This window comes from Rhagoletis pomonella, unplaced genomic scaffold (genome assembly GCF_013731165.1).
Source record: "Rhagoletis pomonella isolate Grant_MI unplaced genomic scaffold, Rhpom_1.0 Rhpom_scaffold_00004, whole genome shotgun sequence".
In the NCBI taxonomy this organism is placed as follows: Eukaryota; Metazoa; Arthropoda; class Insecta; order Diptera; family Tephritidae; genus Rhagoletis; species Rhagoletis pomonella.
This window is the reverse complement of record NW_023458558.1, coordinates 6,255,362-6,282,473: the sequence shown is the minus strand read 5'-3', so window position 1 is coordinate 6,282,473 and position 27,112 is coordinate 6,255,362. Positions and strand designations below refer to the sequence as shown.

Here is a 27,112-nt window from a genome sequence, read left to right as displayed (position 1 = left end):
AAGGTGTAGCTAATGTTTTATTAAAACCTGCGTTTCTATATTGGGTTCTAACACTTACATATACATTCATAGGTTTAATATAACATATCAAAGCATCACAAGTGTAAAATAACAAAAATAAATGAACGAAAAATCGTTGAAGGTGACACTGTTCACAATCTCATTGGTAGGAGTAGAGTTTACTCCCAGCATCATTAGTTCAATTGTAGTAAGGTACTCAGATAGTGCCTCAATTTTTTTCTGAAAATTCTCTGTAAAGATATGCGGTTATTAGTTCACAAACTATTCTGATATACATATGTATGTATGCATGTACATTAAACCATTCTCGGATTTGTTTAAGCTTTTCTGAAATTAATTTTCTATTTTCTAAGATGGATACCTATGAACTTTTCTGAAATGCGATTGAGCTTTTCTGAAACTTATTTGTACTCTTCTCAAATATATGCGGCTTTACTGAAACTCAATTGAGCGAAACTCGTTTATACTTCCCTGAATATAATTTTAGGTTTTTTAGTTTGTCCGCGCTTTCCTTATCTTTCGAGCTTTTCTGAGATACTTTTCAGATTTTCTGAAATACATTTAATTTTTTTTTTTTTTAATCCTTTGGGCTTTTTTCAATATCGTTCCAGTTTTTTTCAAACTCATTTGATCGTTTTGAAACTAATTTAAGATGTTATGAAACCAATTTAAACTTTCCTAAAGTACATTTTTTTTGTAAATGCGGGGAAGTCCTGAAGTGCATTTAAGCTTCGTTTGCTTTTTTTAATTCATTTGAGTTTTTCCGACGCATTCGTGCTTTTATGAAATACATTTAACCCTTTCAGATTTAAGTACTTTTGCAAAACGGTTTTAAAAGATATAATTCCATTTTTATGGGCCTCCTCAAAGAGATACCAAATGTATTTTATAGCTAAAATTTTTTTCTCTCCCGACAAATAAGAAGATTTATTCTTTCTTTAAATTCTAAGTAACATTTATCTATACTTATAAATAAGAAGATTTATTCTTTCTTTAAATTCTAAGTAACATTTATCTATACATATACATACATATGTATGTACATAACTAAAGTATAAGAATTCACTTGCAACTAATTACTCTTATATCAGTTTATAGCCCCTGCAGTCTCAATGTTAAAACAATATTTGTTCTTATTCGGAAAACCAACAAAAATCTAAACAGCAAAACGACTTTCTGAAACACCTGTGCCTTTGCAAATCCACAAGTACAATCGTACAGATCGTCACCTGAAATGCAAAAAGACGTAACAACATCGTAACTAAAATGTCAAAAAATCGTGACTAAAAATTTTTATATTTTTTTTCATTAAATGATGTGGGAGTTGAAATTCGATGAAAGCCATCATATCAATCAAAAATTGGATTTTGAATTTTTTATTAGTTAGGACTTTTTTAATGTCAGCGACGATGTTTGTTACGCCCTTTTGCATTTCAGGTGACGATTCTTGTCAACTAACATTTCTCTTGGCCCTGTGTCAATTCATCCGATCCCATCAGCACCCTAGGTGAGAAAAGCATCACATCTAGTTAATTCAAATAAAGAGCGTAAAAAGTCTCCTATTTGCCCGACGATACTTAAAGCTACATACACCTACATACTACAAATGAACATATGTACAGATATGCATAAGCTTAAGAACAACGCAAGAGCACAAGCTTCACTCAATCATACTTTGTTCCATGTTTAATAATTAAATTAAAATAAAATCAAATGAAACCGAAAAACATTTGAGCAACAAATTTAGATCGAAGCGCCTAAATGACACTCAAAAAGTTAAGCATTCCTTTCGAGATCTCTTCAAAGCCCGAAGTTGCCATCGACGGCTCAACGAATAGATCGACGGATGAGCGTGCAGACAGACGCCTATTTGTGGGTGTATGCGAGCGCTACTGTAATCAGCTGTACTCATCCGGACACGTGCACCTATTGTATACATATCCATGTGTTTTTCTATGTATGTATGTATTGGAATATCTTAGATCGGATGTGTGCTCAAAGACAATGAGCAATGTCGCGGTGTCGCGTTGGCGCTATATAAAATTAATAAAGCGTTTAGATTGGGCACTTATTAAAAGATCGTCGCCCGGTCGAGAGTGACGTGACGCGATCGTAGAAATTGAAACAAATTATTTCGCAACGCGCTCCATCCTATCTATTCGTGTGATTATTGAATTGACGACAATTTTCGTCTTAATTGTTAATACAAAATCGTTTCAAATAAAATATTTTTACTTAACCGGATAAAGGCTTTCTTATAATTGATTCGAATACGTGCGCGATTCAATTGCAATACTTTCAAGCAATTAAGAGTTAGTATAAAATTCAATTGAAGGGATTCCTGCCATCCAGTCAACGCAATACAAATATACAGTAAGTGAACTTTTAATAATATTTTACATGCATACACCCTAGGGATGTTAATTTTTCAGCTTTTTCCGATCCGGGGATTTACGGTATCACGGTTATCACAACAATCCCGGGATCCCGGAATTAGTCCCGGGAGTTAGATATTCATTACTTCACAATAACTTAAATCGCAAAAACTGCTTCTTTATTGTTTGGGCAGCTCTCCTACCATAAAATAAATAATAAATAAATGAGTTTGAAACCTACTTTTTTTATTGAAAGTTGGGTTTTTATTTTTTCTCTTAATTAATTCAAAAAAATTTAGAGTTTTTGGATTCACAAGAACGAATAGGTAATTTTTTAAGCTGATGAAGTTAGAAGGACGAAATTCGACGGTGCTATCGAGTTTATATAAGTCCTTAATTTAATTAATTATTTATTAATTTTTTCAAAAACAAATATTGCGAAATTTCAAGGATAAAATTTTAAAAGGACATTTTCAATACTTGCTATCTTACTTAAATCTGTTTAAATTCTACAGAATTTCCTCTTTAACTTGATACCCATACGTCTTCTCTAAGCACATTTCACTGAATTTTTTTTAGATCATTTTGGAATTACTTACACGAGGGTGAAAACCTTAAAAGGCTAGTTTACAATATTTGGCCCATGGTTTCGGGAATATGTTGATATTTGAGTTTTAAATTAACTATAGTGCGGTGCTGTATGTATGCTAATGAGCTAGACAGTTATAAAAAATATTAATTAGAAAGGAGTTTCTATTATTGCTATCAGTGTAAATTACAAATCCCTCTTGGCAAATAATACCGAAATTTTTGGGACCTTAAAAAGGCCGGGTTCCTAGAATCCCGGAATTAACATTCCTAATGCACACGTACGTACCCTTGTGGTCAGCTGATTAAATAAAGTGACATTTTGACCAAATTTGACTATTTTTCTTTTGCTTATTTAATATTTATTCGTTTTAAAAAAAAGTTTAGCACAGTATGTTGCTGTTTTTGTAATTGTATATAGTAATTACTCTACAAGTCAAAGTACCCGGCGCACACAAATTCGTAAAGAAATTTCTATACGATTTCTCAAAGAAAAACCGGAAATGATTTTAAGAAAAATCTTCACATCACAGCATTATTTGCAAATCTTTACCGTTTCGTGCACAGTGCATTTCTTCTTAGAAATTTCTGCAAAAAATAGGTAAAGAAAATAATTATTTCTTTACGAATTCTTTAGGATTTCTCTACTATTCAGAATGCTCTGCAAACAAAGTTATGTTATTTTTACCAGTAGGTAGAGCACAGGAGTAGAAATATATTTAGAACGTATGTGTGTACTTATATTACATAAATGTAAGGAAATAACTCTACAAAAAAATTTAGCATTAACACAATGCAGGGGATCGACTTTTCTTTTTACTATTACCCCCAATTATAAAAGCTGGTCCTTAAATTTTTTTTTTAATTACTTGTTAATAGACATTTTAAAACTTAAACTGTCAATATGTAACTGGCTTCTATAATGGAAATTCTATCAAATTGTATCAATGTATAAATAATAATTATTCAATATTCCTATTAATTCTTGTCTGGTTTATCTAAACGATTTACATACATTTGAATGTAAAAATAATATTAAATAGTTCTACTGGAATAACTGAATCAAATATTCATTCCATTTTGTGTAAACAAACTTTATTTGTTTAATGCGACATATTCGTAAAATCTAAAATAAACAAAACGAGTTTACAAATAATTAAGTGTCGGTATGCAAATGCGATGTAGATAACATAGCATAAATTTATGTTTCAATTCAAATATATGTACGTATGGGAGTACGTATGTTTGTACATACATATGTAGTATGTATGTATGTCTGCGGCTAAGCACTACTTAAATACATACTTACTTAAGTGTCTATGCACTGCATATTTCATATGCCTATTGTTGGAATTTTGAGTGCTCTTCTGCAGTAGTTTTATTATGGCCTTAAAATGCATTCCAATCACGATAGTATGCATACCTTTGTACTTACATACATCTGTATGTAGATTGTAACAGTTGACATTGGTATACATATTCGGTAATCGCTTTTAGTGGTAACGTATTTCACAAGTCGTGGGGGTCTTCGACCTAGACGAAACCTATGGATATACATCTCCATGGTCAAATTTATTATCAGCTATGCATCTGTAAAGCATTGGAGTAGATTCTCAATCAATAGTGTCAGAAGTCTGCTTACCATAATTCAAAAAGCAACTGACTTTTGAGGCACTAAACTTACCGTTAGTATGTATCCGCTGGAAGCACTTAAATCCTACGGCTTAAGAGAAACGAGTGCCGATTTGATACGGTGGGGTGTGGCAGGAGTTGCAGGCTGACAGAGGTCTAGACGTCAATGTGTTTTCAGTGTTACGAGAAGTCCGCCCGGGCCTACATATGTATTGTGGTCGATCAGGTCTACATATATCAAAGATAGATTGGATGAGCTTCACTATTTTCCACGGAGAATAGGCCTCCATCGAAGATATTTTAAGCCTCAAGGACATGAATTATTTGGAAGAAACTAAGTGAAGCTGTAGAGGTTAACACGTCTGCATTGATGGCCAAACTACGTTCAAGCAATTTTTTCAATGCAAGTCTCGACCAAATAATTTTGGAAAACATACATATGTAGCGTGCCAAGTCACACGAGAAAACCTGACAATGTGATACTATTTAGACATTTAAATCAACAGTATTCGATTTATCGCGATTCTACTGTAGATTCTTCTTTATAATCTCCTTTTAATGAGAAAATTTGCGCATTTGTCTTTTGAATTAAGGCAAGAATTTCTACACATAAATTATTAGATGAATGTCAAAAAAATACTAGATTTCATTGCAAATGCTAAATAAATATTTCTAGTTGCAAAGCAAGTTATTTGGCTTCACTTCAACAGCAAATATTTCGTCAATTTAAGCCCAAATCAATGGTACAAATATGCTAAAAGCTTTGCCGACTAATTACTTAATTAGAAATGAAATGTTAATGGGGCGCCTCAATTACCAAATCGATCAACTCGAGAAACAAAAAGTTGACAGAAATTAAAAAATGCACCTTTATATTAGAAATTCAAATAAAGAACTTTATTGGAAACACTATATATTATAAAATTTTATATAAAGTTATTATGCATATAATAAGTTGTGACTACCAAGTGCTTTGACACCGAAATTTCAGATTTTTCAAAAATCGGAGTTAATAGATTTTGCAAGTAAAGCATACAATCCTGAAATTTCATTTAAATGGAATAGCTCCTCCATTGCATTGTGAGTGACTATGGAGCAGAGTATTTATGACTCCTGCGTTGTGTAAGTAGAATATTTTAGTGCAGATATCAGTTCCAGTAGCTGTCGAGCTGCCAGAGCTAATAACATAGCTGCTGATCATACGTACGTACATATATGTATCTAAATATATAGTTATAATGAGTAACTCTCCCTTTCACAGTTGCACAGTTTGTGAGTGCAAACACTCACGTATGGGCATTTCCACCAGAAGCTCCAACGCAGACAAAATATGAAAATTTAATAAAATTACATGGTTTCTTAAAGAGAGGCTTCATGCAACAACCTCAACAAAAATCCTTCTGAGGGTACAAAGAGTAAAAACAAATGCATTAGAAACTATGCGATTGTAAATAGCTGCGAGTTTTTACTTATCAGCGACTATAATTTAATTAAAATAAGTAAGGAAAGTTCTGTCTTCGGCTATGCCGAAGGCTTCATACCTTTCATAAACATCGAAAAATTCCACTTCAACCGATTACTGCAATTGAAATTTGCTGTTTGGGAGCTAAATAAACTAAGTTTTTATATTCACTCTATATTCACTATATATGTACTGGCATAGAAGATATTTCCTTATAACGAACCGGTCTAAGTAATTTTCATTGCTGTTTATGATCGTTATGTAAACCGCTAACAAAATTTATTGGTTTTAGCTGCCTACAACCTGAACAATAACTGTATATTATACAGCACCGATTCTGAAGACTTTCTCAGTGTACTTTGTATGATTATTTAGAAAACAGCCAACGAATTTTGTCGGTTCAAATTAAGGAGTTTTAAAGTAAACCGCAAAAAAACTCATTTCTGAAAAATCAGTTTGATTTGTTGGCCTCGAAAACAATTTTTGTTTGTCTTCATAACGAAAAATTTCACAAACTCCACTTCAGCATAGGGTTGTAAGCCACAATGAAACCATCGATGTTTCAAAAAATTACATCGATGGTAGTTTGATGTATCGAATTAAAACATCGATGTTTTTACCCATGTTTTTAAGAAAATTTGCTGATTTTTTTTTTTTATTATTGCACACAGTTTTAAATTGGATTCATATATGTACTTAGTTTTTGTTAAAGAATGAACTAAATTTTTATAGAAAAAAAACAGATATTGAATATGAAAAAAAAATTATTATTAAAATTTGTCTATATGTGGTGAGCTTTTATTTTGAAACGAGGTGTAGTATTAAGTTAATGTATTAAAATTTTAGTTTAGTACTGCATACGAGTTGTTTTTGCGGTCTGCCGGCTTTTCATGCGATCGCGAGTTCGTCGGCGAGCCGATACAAAGTCATTCGGCAAATTGATAGTTTTAAAAAAATTAAACTAATTCTTACAGATATATCGTTAGTATTCCTAGTATGGGAAAGGTCCCAACATTAGTTACATTGTTGTGGCTTTTTTGCATTTAAGCGAAGATGTGAGATACGCCCTTTCCATTCTAACTAACGACATGTGCATTTATTAATTGGAATTTACGAATTTATTAAAGGAACTTACTTCGGCATGATTCCATGAAAGTACTAATTTATAAACAAAACAATACCTTAGATTACGGTTTTTTTTTTTCAATTTGAATGCGTACGATTTTCACGCTCGACATGTTGGAAATGTCCATAGGAATTTTTGTTGCACATGCATACATACAAATATAGTAAGTACTTATGTATATATTAGGCCCATTCTTTTGCAACTGAGCTACAAAAGAACACTCGCTTAAATGAGGAAATACACGCAAAGCAACAACACAAACTAGGCTATTTATCCGAGTTCAGTCAGGTCGGTTAAAACATACGCGACCTGAGGAGTAGTGTTGTCAAGTGAAAAAACTGCTCTATTGTGAATTTTTAATAAGAAAGTGGAGAGGGAAATTTTTGTTTTCGTATATACATACATGATTTATATTTTAAATAAGTATATTTATTACGCAAATACCTTGCATATTTACTAATTTCTATTGTTCTTGTGTCTAAATCCCGTTAAACTAATCACATGTTTTTCTTGCCAGCTACCAGCAGGGTTGCTTGAGTAGCTAAAAGGAAATTTTACCCGAGTCGAGCATTCTTTTGTTGCTCGCTTGCAAAAATAAACCGGCAGCTATTTATTATATTTATGTATGCAAATAAACCAGCGTGTATGCGATATACACATAGCACATATGATCACGTCATATTGTCGACAAGTGACGACGCATAACAACGACAGCAAAGACATTTGTAAACACAACAACTGTTGACAGTAACATGCTGCTATGCACGTACATACGTACGTATGCACTTATGTATGTATGTATTTACCTACATACATATTCAAGATAATTGTTGCAATGACTGAGTATCTCAGCCGGGGGCGTAAATAATCGCTAAATATGTATCAAAGAAAGTCATTGCTTAACGATTTGATTTGCGATGAATGGAAGCTGCACCTAAACAGCTATACGCATATATGTATACGTGCATGCATGCATGTAAATAATTATCATTGCAATTTTGCATTTTGACATTTTGCTCATCACACTTTAAATACCTATATATATATGTATATGTGTGTGTGTGTAAGTGTGTATGTATGTACAAGTATTGTTCTTTGCATGCGTATAAATTCGTTACATGAATATTCAATTGTTGATTTATTATTTTGATAGTTCAACTTTGCACGTCCAATTAGAATGTCTTTTTGTTGACAATATTTGCACAATCAAATGCAATTACATACATCATACTCACTCTCATTGTTTAAGTATGTAGTATGTTAGATATTTGATAAAATTAGTTGGAAATTACAAAAGTTGATTGCTGCACACAAATTTGACAAATTTCTGCTATCGGATGCCCCACTGCTATTGCATATCGATATAAATTCATACATACATACATACGTCCATCAATAAATAATATCTACTTTTCATTCACCATCTCAGTGGAATACAATGTCAGGTTTCAACAGAATTAAATTACATTTTCCAGCCAATTTGTTGCAGTCGTAAACTTTCATTCCGATTTTTGATTGTGCTTTTCGTTTTATTTTGCATCGAAATATAAATACGTACATATGTATATATGTATCGAGTATCGAGTATCAATTTGATAGTTACATGTATTAGAAGAAGGGGTTGAAGGCGCCTCTCTGATTCAGGTAAATGGAATCGATACTTATTTGATCTATTAAAATACAGAGCTCATTACATCTATCTCTTTGAATTTATACTTTGCAATTAAATCAGGGTACTCTTAATATCCTGTTTCATTGAGAAATATGATTCTTATATTTTATATAGAGAGCAAGAATTACCTGTTTTTTTTTTTTTTTGATTGACAAACTGAAATTATTTGAGATTTTCTAATTTATTCGAAACTTTTTAAAATTTTTTTGATATATTTTGGCGAATTTTCAAATAAATGTCTGTATATTTTTTGTTTGTGTTTTCGATTTTTCTTCGGAGTACTCCGCCAATTTTCAAAATTTTTTTAATATTCGTTTTCGGAATTTATTCCCTGAATTCCGTTAGTTTCCAATTTTACGAAATGCTTCGGGAACTTTCGGTATCTTGTCGCGACGTGTCGGGCTTCTTTTAATTGTTTCATCAGGGTTTTTGCGAAACAATTCCGAACTATTCGCTGTCTTTTTCAGAAGTGCTCAAAAAGCATCGGGTATATTTTGCCTTTTTTGTCTCACAAGATGCGATTTACAAAAAATTGTTTTAGAGATTTCCTAACAAAAGGTAAATATTTGGCACTAATTCGGTGGATAGGACGCAAATGAGGTGGTTTCAGCAAACCCAATTTGAAATTTTTATTACTTTTATTACAAAAATTTAAACATATTTTCCAAACCTCACCGAGCTAAGCTTTCGAGATATTTAGAATTTACTGTTATTCAGCGAAAAAAATTGTTTCACTTAATCACGTAGTCTTAATCCGAAATGTGGCGGCGTAGTCCAAAGTTATGCGGTACATAAAAAAATACAAATAAAAAATAAATAAAAATATAAATAAAATATTTCTACGAACTGATAACCTCCTGCTTTTTTGGAAGTTGGTTAATAACGAAAATGCGCAAATATTTTTTTTTTGTACAGAATAGAATGTTACTCATACGCCATGCACCATTGCTCAGAAACTATCAGGCCTAGCGAAAAGTGTTGCATATACGGTTTGTGGTGAATTTTGTTAACTTAGATTTGACGTATTTCGAATTGAAATTGTGAAGTTGATTCGCAGGAACTACATTTTTAAGCTGAATAACGGTAAATTTGAAATATCTCGGAAACTTATGCTTATAAAAAATTAACTCGATTTTCAGAGTAAACGAGGGATTTTAGATAGGAATTGGATTGTGGTATCCGGAGACAACAAAAAAAAACAAATTTGTGATCCATTGTAATTGGTATTTCTTGCTCAAAATTCATAAGGTTAAGTTCGATATTGTCACATTGACCCCAACTGAGTGAAACACTTCATGGTTGGTATTGTAAAAATCAGTTGACGCTTAACATTAATAAATGCTTTAATGTGACGTTTTTTTAAACACATAAATACTTATAGCTTTACAATCCGTAGCTGAAACGAAAGACCTTGGCGTTGTATTTGATTCCAAGTTAACTTTCAATGGCCACGTCGATTATGTTCTTTCACGTTCATTCTCAAAGTTAGCATTTATTCGACGAAATTGTTCAGCATTCACAAATCCTTACACACATAAAGTTCTGTTTTGTACGTTTGTCAGATCGAAGTTAGAATACGCATCTTTTATCTGGAGGCCGTACAGTAAGGCTCTTTCCCATCGCTTAGTGCATGTTCAAAAAGGTTTTCTTCGGTTTGCTCTCCGATCTTTAAACTTTTCTGTCTTTTTCACTCTCGGTGTCTGCTAATAAGCCTGGATACCCTTGAAAAGAAGAGATCTTTTTTAGACTGCTCTTTTGTTGTCAAACTCATACGAGTAAATGGGTCGATTAATTGCCCCTCCCTTCTAGATATATGTAATTGCATTCATTTCAATACCAATTATGGTGCCAATTTTGCTATACTTCGTACTTGTGCGAAGTTAAATACAACCTTCAATGCCTTATTCAAAGATTTGAAATAAATGAATAAAAAAATCATAAATTCTCGTATATTTTAGACTATAAGCTTTTGAAGTAAGAATCCATAGAGAAAATTTCATCAAAATTCTCACATATTTTTATCGGCAGGAATGCCAGTCATCTTAATAATTACATATAGGAAAACCCCCATTGCTCATACATCGTACAAATATCAATTAAATGCCTACAATTAATTGTGGAAACAACACGATTTTCTTCAAATTGATTTCTGAGAATGCAAAGACTTTTTAAATATTAATTTCACTAAATTGTTTCTCTTCTTAATTACAGTTTTCAACTCGCGTACTCGCAAACTATTTAAACTACTTAATTAAAGTGACGCTGCTGGCTGGCTAAACGAAGAAAGTCTCACAATTTGTATGCCACGAATATTATTTCAAGTGATTAACTTAATAAGCAACGGTATATTAGACACAAAAACAAAGTTTTAAACTATTTAAGCTGACAAAGGAGAAGGGAAATACGTGTGAAAGTGCCAATAGCAACAACCACCTACTCAACGTATTCAATATACATACACACACATATACATGCATAGTATGCATACACTTGGATGCCACTGCATCTAGACTACAAGCGAATATTACATACATAAATCAAACGTATTTACTACATACACAACACATACAGAGTTTATTCGCATAGCATAAACGAGCAGATCAGCGTTAATCAGATTCTATTACGGATAAAATTACGTGTGAAAGGGTAAGTCTGAATGTTGCTACTTATGTATAAATATATATGTTTATAAATTAAAAATTTAAACCAATATACTTGTGCATACATACATACATGCTATGTCTAAGCATACACTTTGTAACATAATCGCACTAGTACATACCATGTAGGCTCTGCACAAATGTGGTCCTTAAAATATCAAAATCTAAAATTTATATAGGGCACACTTTTGTTTGTTCTACGTTCAAACTAGAGGCATACACGAAAATTGAAAAGTTAAAAACAAAATCGGCAAAATTTTAAATTCTATTCTAACTTCTTCATAAAAATTCACAAGCTCGCTGAGTTATTTATTGCTGGTCAAAGTCAAAGTTTTGTCGAATTTTCGCCATTTTTAAAAAGGAATTTAACTTTTTCAAATTTATGTAGGAACGCCTAAATTGTTTATTTTAATTTTTTTGTTTTCTAAGATGTCTTTATTTTGCACATAGATATTTTAAAGGCCACTCCACCGGTTATCCCAACCTCCAATATTTATGCAAAAGCTTTACTAAATGCAGTTATGGTCGTAGCAGCACAAGTTACCAAACGCTCAGATCATCCAGACGAGGTCGTCATACCAGAAATAGTCGATAAGACCCATAAAATCATATTAAGTAGACAAACGGAAAATGAAACTGTAGGTGTCTCACATTTTGAGAATTTGAAGAGGCAAAAAGATATCAGCGCAATAGGTGACGCAATTTTGCTCACACTCGATCTTTCAAATACTAAGAAAATAATGCAAAAAGGCCAAATCCAGACACGTCTTCTGATAACAGCATCGCACTAAATAAACGAAAGCAATGGCGTCTCTTTAGTCGAATCGCAAAGGCGTTGAGAGATCACCGGATCATATACCCAGCTTATGCATATGGCTTCTTAATCAACAAATTACCTGTTTTAGCCCTTAATTTCATGTTAAGAAGTTTTTATTAACTCTTTTGGTACCAGCGTTCAATACATTACCTTTTTTTATTTTTATCTTGTACTTAAAGCTCTTATTTCATAAATAAGATATTTTGTATTTAAACGAACAGTTGCTTTGAGAAAATTAAGTATATCATTCTTCTTTACCGCGTTTCATTAGTTGAATTTTTTTGGATGCTGTTTACCGTGTTTATGAATTGTACACAGTCGATAATGAGCATTGTAATCTATTGGAATTTGAGATTCGAAAAAAAAACTTGTATGTATTAATTTTGAAACCAACCAGCCAAAATTAGTTGGTATAAAATTTTTTAGATTTTAAACTTCAACTAATTAATAAAAAATTAACAGTTTGAACATAGTAACACCACTTCGAAAATATGAGGGTTCTTCTGGGCGTATACGCAACCCGATGCCTACTATAAGGAATATAAAATTCTCCTTAATCGCAATGAAATTTCACCACCCCTAAGCTGATGTTTTTATGTAAACAAAAGTTTTAAAAAACACGTGAGCGCGAATATTGCGCATTTGATAATCATTCAAATTCGTTTGTACGCTCCCGTGACGTGCTTACAAAGTTTAGCGTCGCGCTTTAAAACGCGCTAGACACTATCAAATTGAACTTCCATATTTCCTGCCTTTGGCTTTACGGCCATGACAAATTGTTAAACAACCAAACTGGCAGGGCTTAACGCAAAGATATACTATGTAGCAGCATTTTCATCATTTTTACTGTTATCGCTTATATGTAAATAAATATTTAAATAGTAAAACGGCGCCATTAGCGCACAAATGCTAAAACACATCTGCTCAAATAAGCATCACAGACGTAGACAAATACTTCGTTTACACGATATATGTACGCACCTGCACCAGTAATTGCCTGCCTAATCTGGTTGTACTACATACATAAATATTCAGAAGGCATCTCTATCAGCTTCTAGCTGTGCAATTAAAATTTTATCAAAATTTATGAGCGCAGTAAAAATGAACTAAAATATACATATGTATGTATGTATGTATGTATTTCGAGTGCTCTGGAAAATAAGTGAAATCAGCAACAACTTTTTAGTGAAATCAGCAACTTCATTCCAGCTGATGAAATATTTAAGTATACAATAAATTAATTTGCCTTTGGATGGTTGTGTTGTGTGACACTCTCGCCAACTGTTCGCTCATTAACGCGCTACTTAGTTAGCGCACACGCAAACAGCTACCAATAAATATTTCATTTTCTAGCCGTTAAGCGTCAATTTCTCTCTGCCCAAAACATATTTAATGCCGGCGATGCTTGAAAATATCAAAGCGCTAAGAGGTTAGAATTTTTGTGTGTAGAAAATTAGAAAATCGCCTATAAATGGAAATGAGTAGCACAAGTAGCACTTCCTTTCGCGCAGCTGCTTCCTGCCATTAAGAAGGTTGCATGTTTCGATCGCCGTGAACTCGCTGAGAAGGTGCCCTGTAGGATCTAACTATAAGCTAACTTAAAGTTGATTAGGAAGGAGCTAAAAGTATGTATATTGTCTTTGGCGAAAGCTAACTATGTGTATTTCTATGGCGATGGCCGCGAAATAGGCAAGGCTGGTTACCTCTGCATTCGATGTAACTAACTTGTAACTAACTACTTTTGGACTTAAAATATGAATAGGAAAAAAAATTTTTTTTTCTATTACATTTCATATTTGTTTACATATTCCGCTTGGACGTGGTGCCATATTCGAACTCCGTCTTCCTTTTCTTTGTTTTTGTGTGCTTTCCTTTTTTTCCTTTTTCCTTCCTTTTTTTAATTTGCTTTTTGTTGCTAACTACAAATTATATATGTATTATAGAAATCCTGCGTAAAAGCCAACTACAAGCGGTTATTTTTTATCAATTGAATAATTTTTTTCTGCAGGGTTTGTTACATTATGGCCACGCTTTGTCAGTTCATTAAAGCCACTTAAATTGCGGCTAGGCGCTAGGGGTCAAAAAATAACCGTAGCTCTCATTTTTCACACACTTGGGCACGCACACATACATACATACCCGCTGCCATATTTGCAACTGCCAAACTGCTTCTTGGCGTTATAAAATACCATTGCCATTATTTCAACGTTGTAAACTTTGCCGCGGCCAAGAACATTTTGTTGTGTTTTTGTTGCGCACAAAAACACCCTTTCGCTTCGCATACTCACCGCCCACCACCGCCCTACTTAGACACACGTACATTGTAAATTTCCGCTGCCGCATTTATGTTGTTAAATAATGTGCAAAATGTTAGCTTAAAACTTACAGCTAAAAAGTAAAATATCATAAATTTTGTAGCAACTGTTACCGCTGCCAGCGTGCTTGCCAGCTTTCGTGCTCCTTTTCCATGCTGTGGTTCTTCGCCATTTTTGAAGTCTTTCTTCTCCAGAGCCAGCCTCCCAACGCGCTGGAATGAGTACCACAATTGGTAGGAGTTGTTATTGTTATTAGTTGCCCTAAAATGCATTATACTATAGCTGCACATCATGCCTCATTGGATTACCGCTGCGAACAATATGCACAGCAATAAATTGCTCGTAGCAAGAGCATTCTTCTGTTTTAAGAGGTAAGATTTTTGTTTGCCTCGTATGCTGATTACCATTACTGCGGTTTTGTAAACTTTACTTTACTCCGACATAAATGTGTATTTTCGATAATGAGCGTTTTGAAATTTACGATACTTAGCTTTGAAATAACGGCCCATAAGTCATAAAGATTCTCGATATTTTAAAATAGCATTTTTGTTGTTATTTAATTTTGGTTAGTTTTTTTATAGTTCATTCTTTAACATCCCCTTTTTGTGAATACCCAAATATTTTTCCTTATCCCAATCACGAAAATTAAATTGTTGAAATTTTTCAATAGAACATCGCTGTATTGTACAAATCTTCTGACTACAAATAAAAATCCCCATTTTTTTTTGTTTTGTACCAATAGCAAAATATAAAAATGTACTAACGTGTACAAATGCACCAATCGAGTGACACTGCCTTAAAAATTTATGCAATTAAAAAAAAAAAATTCAACAAGTTTTCGTAAAAATTTCGAGTTTTTTAATTAGATTCTGAGCATGCAGTTGTAGTAGAATAAAGTACAAGTTCAAATGACTAAAAACTATGATTGAGTTTTTAGAATTTAAAAAAAAACTCGAAACTTTTACGAAAGTTTGTTTAATTTTTTTTTTTTAATATTGCATAAATTTGGAAACTTGGATTTTTACGGGGTTAGTTAAACAATAAACTATATTTTTATAAAAAAAAATTACCAAAATTAAATAACAACGAAAATAATAACTTAAAACTGGGCAAAAAGTGGTTCGGCTATAACTTTTTGACCACTGTATGTTTTTTTTATTATATTTTTAATTGTACATGCACATTGTACATAAAGAAAGTACATAACAAAGTAAAAAAATATATGCCTTGTTTGCCTTTTTGCAAAGCTCATTTTGCCTCTTTGTAAGTTTTTAGTGCCTTAAAATCCGACATTTCAAAATTTGCGGGGGGGCTACGGGGCTCAAAACACTTACTTACAAATCACTCATTTTACGCTATCTGTTTAATCAAATTTCCTTTAAGTACCCTCCAGCCAAAGCACTGCCAGATTAACTAATTCTCATCATTCGCATTCATCTCCCCCTAGCATTTCGCAAAGCAAGCCATCTCGGCTAAGCAATATTTAATTCAACTATAGTCACAATTAGTCACAACATTGTTGCTGTAATAAAACGTGATAAGCAAGTTAGTTGCTCTGGCCGATTGTGTTAAAAACTGCAATGAAAATGTATTAATAAATAATCATTTCGATTTTGTTTGCCTCACATATGCTAATTGCTTCTAGAAAACTCAAAACGCCATAATTTCGTCGTTTTTTGTGTGCTTTTTTTAAGTCTTTTCAGACTTTCTATGTGGCTAAAAAAAATGTGACATTCTCAAATATTTCTGCCTGTAAATAAGTCACAAAACAGCTTTTCCAATATAATCATAAATTCAACAAATAAAATACTCCAAGGCTGACTGTAAAAGTGACAGGCACTTCCAAAGCCGGCGTAGTACAAATATTAGCATTTCTTTTTTTTTTTTTTAGCACCTTTTCTTTACCGGCAATGTAAATTTATACAGCTGATATATATGTATGTACATGCTGCCTTATCAATGCACTTGTTTTGCCATTGTTGAAAACAAATTATCTGGCATCTGGGGGTCAAGGTTCTTCGTGCTCTTATCACACGTGATGCAGTGTTCTGGATAAGGGGCTCTGTCGGTGGCTCAAGACCGATCTAGAGAATAACTGGATAAAATCCGTAAGTCCAGGTGTTAATCGGACCGTGCCTGCGCACTGAATGGCCGTACGTTAGTGTGTCTTTTTACGGTGTACTCCAGTCACGGGGCGCCGTCTGGTTTTATTTAGTCTTTCCTGGGTACCGGGATCTGCCTCGGATGACCTCTCGCTTCCCCCTTACTCGTGGGGTTCTATGGAAGAAACACAAATAAATGATAAAAAAAAACAATAAAATCTCTATGCCCTCCAATAGAGGACAACAGTCAGCAGTCTCAGAGGTGGCAAAAGAAAAGGCCGAACTGGCTTTGCTGGCTGGCACAAAGCTTTAGAGGAATCGATCTTCCCCGGTAGAAAACTCTCCAAAACGGAAACCAGGCCCAGCTGACAAAAGGGCCCATATGGAACCAAAGGAACCTAGGGCCAAGGCAACTTATGCCGATGTCACATAGGCGCCGACCTATCAAGCCGACATTGGAAATGGGGTTAGGTTAGGTTTACTCCCTATAGGTTACCCTAAAAAACTTTGGTCCTTTAACCAACTACAGTCCATTCAGGTGGCCATCCTAGAAGAGGTGAGGCGACAGCGAAAGGGATCTGTGAAGCCCAAGTTTAGCGGTTGCACTATCCGCCCGGGATGGATGTCAATTGGCTGCGGAGACGCACAAAACGCTGGAGTGGCTGCGCAAGGTATCTCAAACCCTGAAACCTTGGAAGAGCGCGGAAATTGTGGCAATGAATGCCACTGACATGCCCAAACCCCGTGTCCCCTCCAGTGGGCAGTATCCTTCACCTTGTCGGTGGTCAGAATGAATGGCTGCGGGTAGGTAGCTCAACAGGGTACAGAAAGGACCCACCACTGAGCTCACTCTAGCGGTCGACGCGCACTCAGCGGAGATACTTGACAGGCTGTGATACCTAAGTAGTCAATTATGGCTATGGCAGGGTGCGCATCCATAAAAAAGGGTAGTCACCAGACCCGAAGGGTACCCAGCCTGCTAAAGCCAGTTCCTTCTCCACTGCACAAAGTGCTTGCATCGATGAGGGACCTTGCGGTTACAAGGACGTACCCCAGGGAACTGCGAATTTGCTCCAGCTTTTGGTGAAAGGTAAACAATAGCTCTGTGTACATTTTTATTAAAAAATCTGATAGAGAAATATTAAATATTTCCATGTGTTTATAAAAATTAAAAATTTTATACAAAATAATGATTATTTGAAAAATTTAAACAATCAGGCAGTAAAGCATGTCTAGTTAACTATTATCGTGGAAAAAATCAGCAGGATATATGCTATGAATCAGTGGATAATAAATAATTACTGAATTCATCAAAAAAAAGTTAATAACAATAACTCTTGTGAAAATTCGAATTTTTCAAAATTGCTCAAATTTAATTTTTCTTTTATGGTTGTAAACCGAATAAAGTGATTTGTGCGAAAACATATTGACCATCCAATTGTGGGTGGCCCACTTGAGAGATCTTCACTCAGAGTTAGATACTCCTTTCGGCGAATTCTTAGTCTTTCAAAGTTTTAGAGTAGTTGAAAAAATGTATTTAAGCCATGAGGAAATATAGATGAAGTCCTTAAATAGTGGTACTATTCCACAGTTTGAAATAATATGTAGTGTTTTTTTTTTAATACCACACTCAAACGAAGCAACTGAGATTATAAAGTTTGCTTCCTGATTCCTAGATTTTTTGTCGAGGCTGTGCTCATTTTCTTCCATACAACGCATGAACCAAATTTATTTTTCCATATATGAAAGCCTCGACAAAAAAGTCTTAAAATTCAACGGTAATTTTTAGCGACTTGAAACTTTTATTATACTAAAATTGAATGGGCGACAAAACTGCGTACTCCAAATCTTTCTAAGAAATCTAATTTAAAAAAATCTACATTTTGATTAAAGTTTTTTTTATGTTTAATTAATTTTTGTGAACCTTGTGCAAGCTTTGAAACTATTATTTATGAGGCTTCTGATACAGATCGACCCATATTTTAAATAAAAGTTATTAACCAGCAGCATCATTCGGAAATTCACTGCTATTATTTTACTCGCAGCTATATATTATCTATTATTTATTATAATTAGATATACACACTGTAAGTTTGTTTCGCATCAAACAGATGTATGTACACATACCCTGTAGGGAAACTCCGAACTGGTGAACGAAATTTGTAGTTCCGTACTACATCTTTATCGCCAAAAACGAACCAGTCCGATAGTAACTAGATCGCCACCAGTTCAAAAGCAGCGATATGTGGTACTTTTAAAAAACAATTTTAGAAATCTATATCTAAAATGACGAATTTATAACTGGTTCAAAACTATAGAAAAATAGATGCAGCGGGAGGCTTGTTTACTTTAAATAGATTTTTGCTTGGCGGGCTTTTCGTTCAAATACGCTTTCAGTCTGCACGTCGCAGATGCTTTTTCATAGTTTGCTAATACAAAATGGGGTGCAAAGCGAACTAGATCCCATATGTCGAATTCAGGACTGGTTCTGAACTATAAAAAAAGTAATGTGTTAAATGCGTCAGTTGTTTGCATGCAAATGAGATTTATCGCGAACTAGTAGTGGTTCTAAATGGATGTACTAGAAATGCACCATTTCAAAACTAAAGATTTTCCGCACAGGGTACGTACGAGTATGTAAGTAGCAGCAACAATTGTACATATTATTTATATGTAAAATTGAACTCGTAAGGTGTATGGATGGGAGTATTTAGTTGTTTTCAATTCAATCTAAAGCGCACATTCGCCAGCATATTACCTAGCAAATGCATGAATGATGCATTCCAATAAATACCTACCTACATAAATACTGAGTATTAGATACTTCACAACGCACATATACCACTGCACACTCATATCGACATCGAGTCAACCACTCAAACCTAATTAGCGAAATGGATGCCGCTATTCGCTTACTCAATTCAATACATATATCGAATTAATGGTATGTAGAAGCATTTACGCTGCCAATTGATTTGAGCGCTCTAACCAACACCAAATACTTGCCACATGCAATTTTTCAACATTACGGCAGGCATGCATTGGTACTTGCAACAAACACAATAGTACGCACTTAGATGATAGGTAGATTTACGTTTATTGTAAATAATAGTAATAATAATTGCAGTTTGCCGATTCACAACAGAGCGAGTGGAACCACAACAAATGATAGATGTGGCAAGCGGCGCGATTGTTGTTCGAGTATGCTATACTTATGTATATAAATGTATGTATGTTAAATTAAATTTAGGCAGGCGTGTATTCAATTCCCACGCCTCCGTGGCACGCGCAATTATTATAATAACCACAAATATTTCCACTGCATTTCACACATACATATGTATGTATGTATGTACGTACATACTTCCAAACAACACTAGTCCACGGAAATTTGTTTTGGCGATTAGGGCATGCGATTTATTTTAGATACTGTCACTAGTATACATATCAGTGAAAAATAACTGCAAATTTCGTTAACAGCAACGCCTAGGTACAGAGAGAGCACTTAGTATGCAAATCGAACCACTAAAAAAAATTCGTAAATATTAAGTTTGTCTATAGGTAGATACATATGTATGTATTGATACTATGTGTCTCAGTACATTTAATAAAACTGCTTTGGCTTAATTAGCTTGTGCATAGAGAATGTCCCTTTGCGAAAATTATAATTTTCATGTAGTCCGTAGTAATACCTCGTGTACATGGGCCAATCTGGAGTAGTACTTCTTTACAGTCTAAATTTCAGATTTTTATTGCATTTCTACAAATATTTCGGCCTAAAAGCCACGTGGGAATAAAATAAATAGATGACTAATTTGCATACTCTTTCATGACTTTCATTTGCATACTCTTTCGTTACTCTTTTTTTATCTGCATTTCATTTTCAAGCTTTAGATACAATTGTTTATGCCCTGAAATGGTTTATTTGTACAGTTGTCAAACAATCAAGGAGTCTCGAACCTAATTTGGGGTCAAAAACAAGGGGAAGTTAGCTCAGGTATTTCACTTTCATCAGTCAATATCTTTTATTTGCTTTTTTTTTCAATATAGGAATTTTTTGAGTATTTCAAGTCAAATTCTAATCAAAATATTGGCATTGCCTTGTCAAGATAAATGATGATATTTATATACAGTCAATTTTATTATAATAATGTGCAAGTCTAAGATAGCTAAGACTTACCAATGGTTTTTCCAAATTTTTTTGTTCTCCATATAAAAAAATAGTTCGATCAAATAAAGTTGCACTTTATTATAATAAAATTGAATGCACTAGAAACTGCATACTCAACTTGTTTCACAAGAGTGTAATTGAAAAGTGCAATGTTTTAATGAAAATTTGCAGAATTTTCTTTAATTTTGCACAAGGTTTGGTGCTCTGATTTTTTATAAAAAATTTTCCATAGCATAAAATGTCCTCAATAGTTTTGAGATATGTTACTTAAGTGACTGTACTTGGCCAGCTACTATATAGATATGTATATGTAAGTAAATTAAACTGGTTAGAAAAAGTTTCCTTTTATATTTCTCCTCTAAAATATTTTTAGAGCAATAAAAAAAAAACACCTGTCAAAAGCGCAGCCCTTAATATGAAGGTTTAGATTTCATTTATTGCTAATTTCTGTTTTCCATACATAAATTCACACACATTCAGAATTTGTTCAAGTCACAAAGTTTTTTACATGGAGAACATTTTATTATTTGGAAAAATCTTTAGATATTTTTTTACAGCCTTCAATGGCTTTCAAATATATATGCATACGTTCATTCCGATTCGTTGACTTAAAGACGAGTTATGTGATTTTAAAATTTAAACAAATTTAACGAAGGCTACGCTTTTGACCTGCATCTTCAGGCGTCTTTTTTTTTTAAGATAGTAAAATTTTTGAACCAATCAAACGTATGTATATGGGCAATTCTTCGGACACAAATTCGGTTCACACTACCTTAAGGAACACCTTTTGTTAAATTTTTTTGATTTTCATATGCAGTCATAGGTATGTAAAAGGAACGCCGGAACAAAGTGAATAAAAAAGTTGTATGTTTAAGGTATTCTCAAGGGTATAGCGAATTCCATTAATTCGAGCTGCATGCCAACAAAATTTTGTGTTAACCTGTGTAGTTGTGAAATATGTATGTACATATGTATTTTAGGTGGAGTTGTTGTGATTAGTGTAATAAGATTGTATTGGTTATTGGCAATTAGTGTGAACGTGTGTAGGTGTTTAACATAGTTGTATTTGATTATTCACAATTAAATCAATTTAGTTTGAATATATGTATGTGAATATAATTGGTATTTTTGCAAATGATTGCTCCTACTGCACGCAGGTAACTAACAGGTGACTAATATAGCAATCGCTGCATGCCCAGTTGGAAATACCTTAGTAGTTCCACATTTGCACTCGATTATTAACATACATATTTATGTACATCCGCTATGTGAACAGCTGCTTAATAATAAACGTCAATAACCCTGCAGAAAAACATAGGTAACCATTATTGATTCTTTGTGTTTGGAATTGATAATCGAAACGGTATAAAGTCAAGTAGCAATTTATTTGATATTCGATTCGATGATTCGACGTTGTTCACAAGCTTCTTCCTCGATTTTTGCTTCGAATAAAAATTCGTGATTGATTGATAACATAGTTGACCGTCTTCAGTGCCAAGGGATGGCTGAAATTCGTTCCAAATTACACCATACTCCTACGTTGCCGGATCAAATAAGATAAAATTAGCTGCCAATATTTTACTTAAATTACATATTCAACTTACTCACTGCATGTTAGATTTATATCAAACTAAATAGTTTTCTTACTCTTTCTGTAAGTAGGACCTTCCATATGGTATGGATATTGAAATGTCAAGCTCTCGGGAAAAATCTCCAAAAAAGTTGTTCTTTCTGCAGCTTGAAAAGGTTTGTTTGCCGTTAATGAAAAAATGTTTTGAAGAAATAAATATACAAGTATTTTTATCTTGAGAGCTGTAAACTGGGCCCAAATTCTCCGGCATCCGTGATCGAATGAAACTCGATTTGAAATTTCATTTTGAGATTATGGCACACTATAACGGCTTTTTCAATGCAAATTGTATTGGATAGAAATAGCTGTCATTTTTTCCTTCGATTCGAAATGAGCTCGATTTAAAAAAAAATATTGTATACATAGAAAAAAGTTGATTTTTCATTTCTTGAGCGAGTGAGCGTTTGTTTTGCTGATGCAATTTCCTACAGGCCATAGATGTGTTATTATAATAACATAACAATGTAGTTGTTGTCCCATTTTGAACTTTGGCCTCTAACTACTGACGTTATTTTCCCAGATTGAATCATTTTTGAACTACATATTTTAAAAATTGCAACGGGTTATTGTATATTCATAAACGGTTGCATCAATATGTATGTACATACGCATTTATATATACATATATATGCAGTATAAAGTACATAGACAATACTAAGCAATAATTACGCTATTGGTAAACATTTGAAGAAACTAAGTGGGCTTTTAAATTAAACGATATTTATCGAATAGAATTAGTCAGGAAGAAAAATTATTGAAATATTTACAAAACTGACTTAGCGATCCGATTTCACGCGAATTTGGAAAAGGCATACACTTTTGAAAACTTTCCTGATACTTTCCTGTTCCACAGAACGAACGGCAAACCAGGAATATATGCGCAACCTTTGTCTCTAATCAATTGCCAATGATGGTTCACTCCAAAATGAGAATTGAAAAAAAAAAATAAAAATATTATAGGCTAATTAGTTAAAAACGGCATTGAAATACTTTCAAAAACATAAGTAACACAGCAAAGAAAGAACCATGTGCCTCTCAAGCATTTGCTACGCCTACCTAATTAATCATACGAGTGCATATGGGCATGCGCATACATACATATGTACATATGTATATGTAATACAGCTGACTAACAAGCGATTTCAGGAAACAACCAATAATTGGTGGAGACATTTGAATTGGCACACATAATGGAACATTTAGGCCCTCACTTGGTTTAACCAATTAACTAGGCATGATTGAATATACTTATGTATATATGTATATGTATGTACATATATAGATACATATGTCTATTGTTACTATCGTTACGCTATACATGCTAGTACGCCGTCATCAGATGTTATTAAATTGGTATGAAGTTAAAAAGGCGGAAAATGACATCAGGTGCTTATATTTTTTAAGCCATGCAATTATGAAATACTCTAAGGTCTATATAGTTACTACTTAGCGGTGGGTAGAGAGAGGTCTATTGGTAATTGGAAAAGTGTAGACCTTGGCATATGCTGCCGTCAAAGGGTCATTTCATTTGTATGAAAAGAAATTGATTAAGAAACATAGAATAGGTTTTTTTTTCTTAGTACTTACAGGCTTAAGTGATAATGCAATGGTGATGCTTTAGTATTGAAGAAAAGAAGAAACAAATCATCGTTTTAGTTTTTATATTTTTCATTGAGATGAGGTTCAGCTTTATATTGCACAAGACATGTGCGGCGGCGTTTTTTTTTTTTACGAATTGAAATTTAATAGAGAAGGGAGCAATTTGAAGGATAGATATATATTTGTATGCATATGTACATAATAGGGTGGTCAAAAAAAAAATTTTTTTGCAGCCACCCCCAGAGGCGAAATATATCAAACATAATGAGACCCGAATTTTTTTTCGTAATTAAAAAGAAGTTAATATTTAACCGTGCGGTTGGGGCCTTGCAGTTTTCCTTATGTGTTTTATTGGGAAAATATAGCCTTTCGTGGAGTTGCTATAAAATCGTTAAAAATACATAAATATTTTTTGAATAAATAAAAATTTTACCCTTCAGAAATTTTGAATCAGAAAAATAATGGTGCATATTGTATTATTCTACAAAAAAACTGTATTTTCTCCTTTAAAATATATGGAAAATTTCAAAGCTCGGCGGCACGGTTAAATATTATGCGATTTTAAAATAAAAAGGACAGATGTCCTTATTTACCATTTTATATAAATCTGGGGAATGGCACGAAGAAAATTAAAAAAAAATCTTGCAGATTAGCTGATAAGTAACGGTAGCAGTCCCTGGACGAATTTTTTAAAATTTGCCAAACTTTAAATTGTGACGGGCGTGACATAAACATAATCGTTTTTGATTCAAAAATAAAAGCATTTAAATACTTACAAGCAATTCATGTCATAGCGTTACTTTCGTCAGCTTTCTTACGCTGTTCAAGATAGGTTTTCCTTCAAAAAATAACTATTTTGTGACGGGCGTGACATTAAAATATGCCTCAATATATGTATAACAAAATATTTATTACTTGTCCGAAATACTCAAAAATTACACTTTTACAATGCTGACGAATTGTTCTCTATTTCCCGTTTAAAGAATACAAAAAAAACACTGGACCTTATGAATATAACCTGAGCAATTGCATTTTCTTAAATTTTAGACCTTTTACTCGATTCGTGCAAATAAATTTAAATAAATATGAGTTTGTGAGCAAAAAATATCTGATTTTGAGATGAATTTCGAAATTTTGGCTTTCAGTCTCGAAAGTTAGATTTACTTACTTTTACTTATTAAATAGTAATAATACACTCAAATTCTTAAGTTTATTTTCGATTCATTCGGTATCGATTTTCGTGGAATGGGCTATATATATATATTTTTTATAACAACGTGGCTTAATTGTCTTGAAGGATCTCCATGAGGTATAAGGGTAGTTCTTATTGCAGCTTCCTATAACAGCGAAAGAATTGGGGTTTTCAGATGGTATTTTCAATGTCCAATAGGAGGCCAATTCGGAGAAAACCCTTGTGTGTATCTCTGATACGAAAAACCTTCTAAAAAAAAAATAAGTTTCGCCTGCCTGAATTTCAGCAAATTAAATTTATGCAGCAAATTTTGATGTTTTTTTTAATGCCAGCCAGCTCCATTAACTTAACCCTGCTAAGGCGACTGAACTATTTAAAAATATTCTTATTTTTTTCTTTTTCAATGGAATGCAGCAGCTAATACTCTGGTAGCGAAAGAAACTAGTTGCCGACTAAGTATATGCTAAATTTGCAACATCCGCAGCTTTGTCTACTCAAACACACAAATACATACACACATACAGACGCATACATGTGAAACAACACTTTAAACTTTCAAGCCAAAAGAAAACTAAGTTTACTTTCACTTTACCCTTTAACTATGTAGTTGCCGGGTTTTTTTGTTGCCCTTTAAGTTTCAATTGGTTTCATTTATTTTCTAGCGCTTAAAGTTCGCTTTCCGTTTGCCATTCAACATCCGCGTTGGCCATATTTCCAGCCAATGTTGGCGCGCTTTTATTGCCACGTTATTGCCTTGCATGGCGTGTTGCAAGTTAGTGACGCAGCTAAATATCCACACTGCCGATGTGGCTGAGGCGCCGCCATTGACGGTGCTGGTGGTGCTGATGGAGGTGATGGTGGCAATTCGACGGCCGTAGCCGTTGCTGTTGGCTTGTTTTTCAGCGCCGCATCTTGGCAGCGCAGTGGGTAGCGCACACTGCCAAATATGCTTTCGCATATTGTTATGTATCATAGAACCGACGCCACCACCACCAACCACCACCACCAGGAATATGGCGTACTTATTGTGTTGTGCGAAATTCTGGTAATATATATTTTGCGTTTCGGTTTAAAGAGTAAAGTGAAAAATTGCTAATGTTGTACAAGTTTTGTTTAGTTAAAATTAATTTTAAGCAAATGCGAGCTACAACTAACAATTTTGGCAAGTAGCGGGCGCGCGGGCGCGCGGGGGTGTGGCCCAAGCAACACCGACTCCTCGAATGAGCGATGTGTGCGGAAATTGCGAAATGCATGCGGAATTAAGTAGTGGTTAGCGTAACTAAGCCATGCCACAAGCGTTTTACGATAGTATAAAGGGCTTAGAGAGCATGAAAAATGGTTAAATGTTTTTGTTTTTTTTTTCGCCTACATAATTTAAAGTTGCGGTTCATAAGAAATGTTAACTGTCAGCAAAATTTTGTATGTGTGTGTTTTGAGGGATTGTATGTACAAATATAAATGCATAAATGTGTATTTATGTAGAGAGCAGTCTAATTTGCAACAATAAGAGTAATACAGCAATGTATAAAGGTGATGCTGCAAGTTTTGGTAACAGCAATGGCCAAAAGGGTAAATGTGTGGCTTCTGGACCAATTTATGGTTATTATATTTAATATTTATTAATTTTTTATATAAAATATATTATATAAATTAGCAGTTCAAACTTTGTACGAAAATTCGAAAAAATCTACAAATTTTCACAAAAATATCAATTTTTTAATCATAATTCTTACAAAAAAAAAGCGTGTTT

General features: G+C 33.6%; 1 protein-coding gene across 2 annotated transcripts in view; it reads left to right on the top strand.

Moving 5' to 3' along the window:
- Positions 1-27,112, top strand: part of LOC118736880 (sodium-coupled monocarboxylate transporter 1) — a 134,443-nt gene that overhangs the window by 45,028 nt on the left and 62,303 nt on the right. The window contains exons 1-2 of one of the 2 annotated variants that reach the window (XM_036466991.1): positions 2,108-2,394; positions 11,088-11,522. The gene's annotated coding sequence lies outside the window, so the exon portion shown is untranslated. Of the gene's footprint in view, positions 1-2,107; positions 2,395-11,087; positions 11,523-27,112 lie in introns of those variants that run through there. The other variant, XM_036466990.1, reaches the window with a different exon arrangement.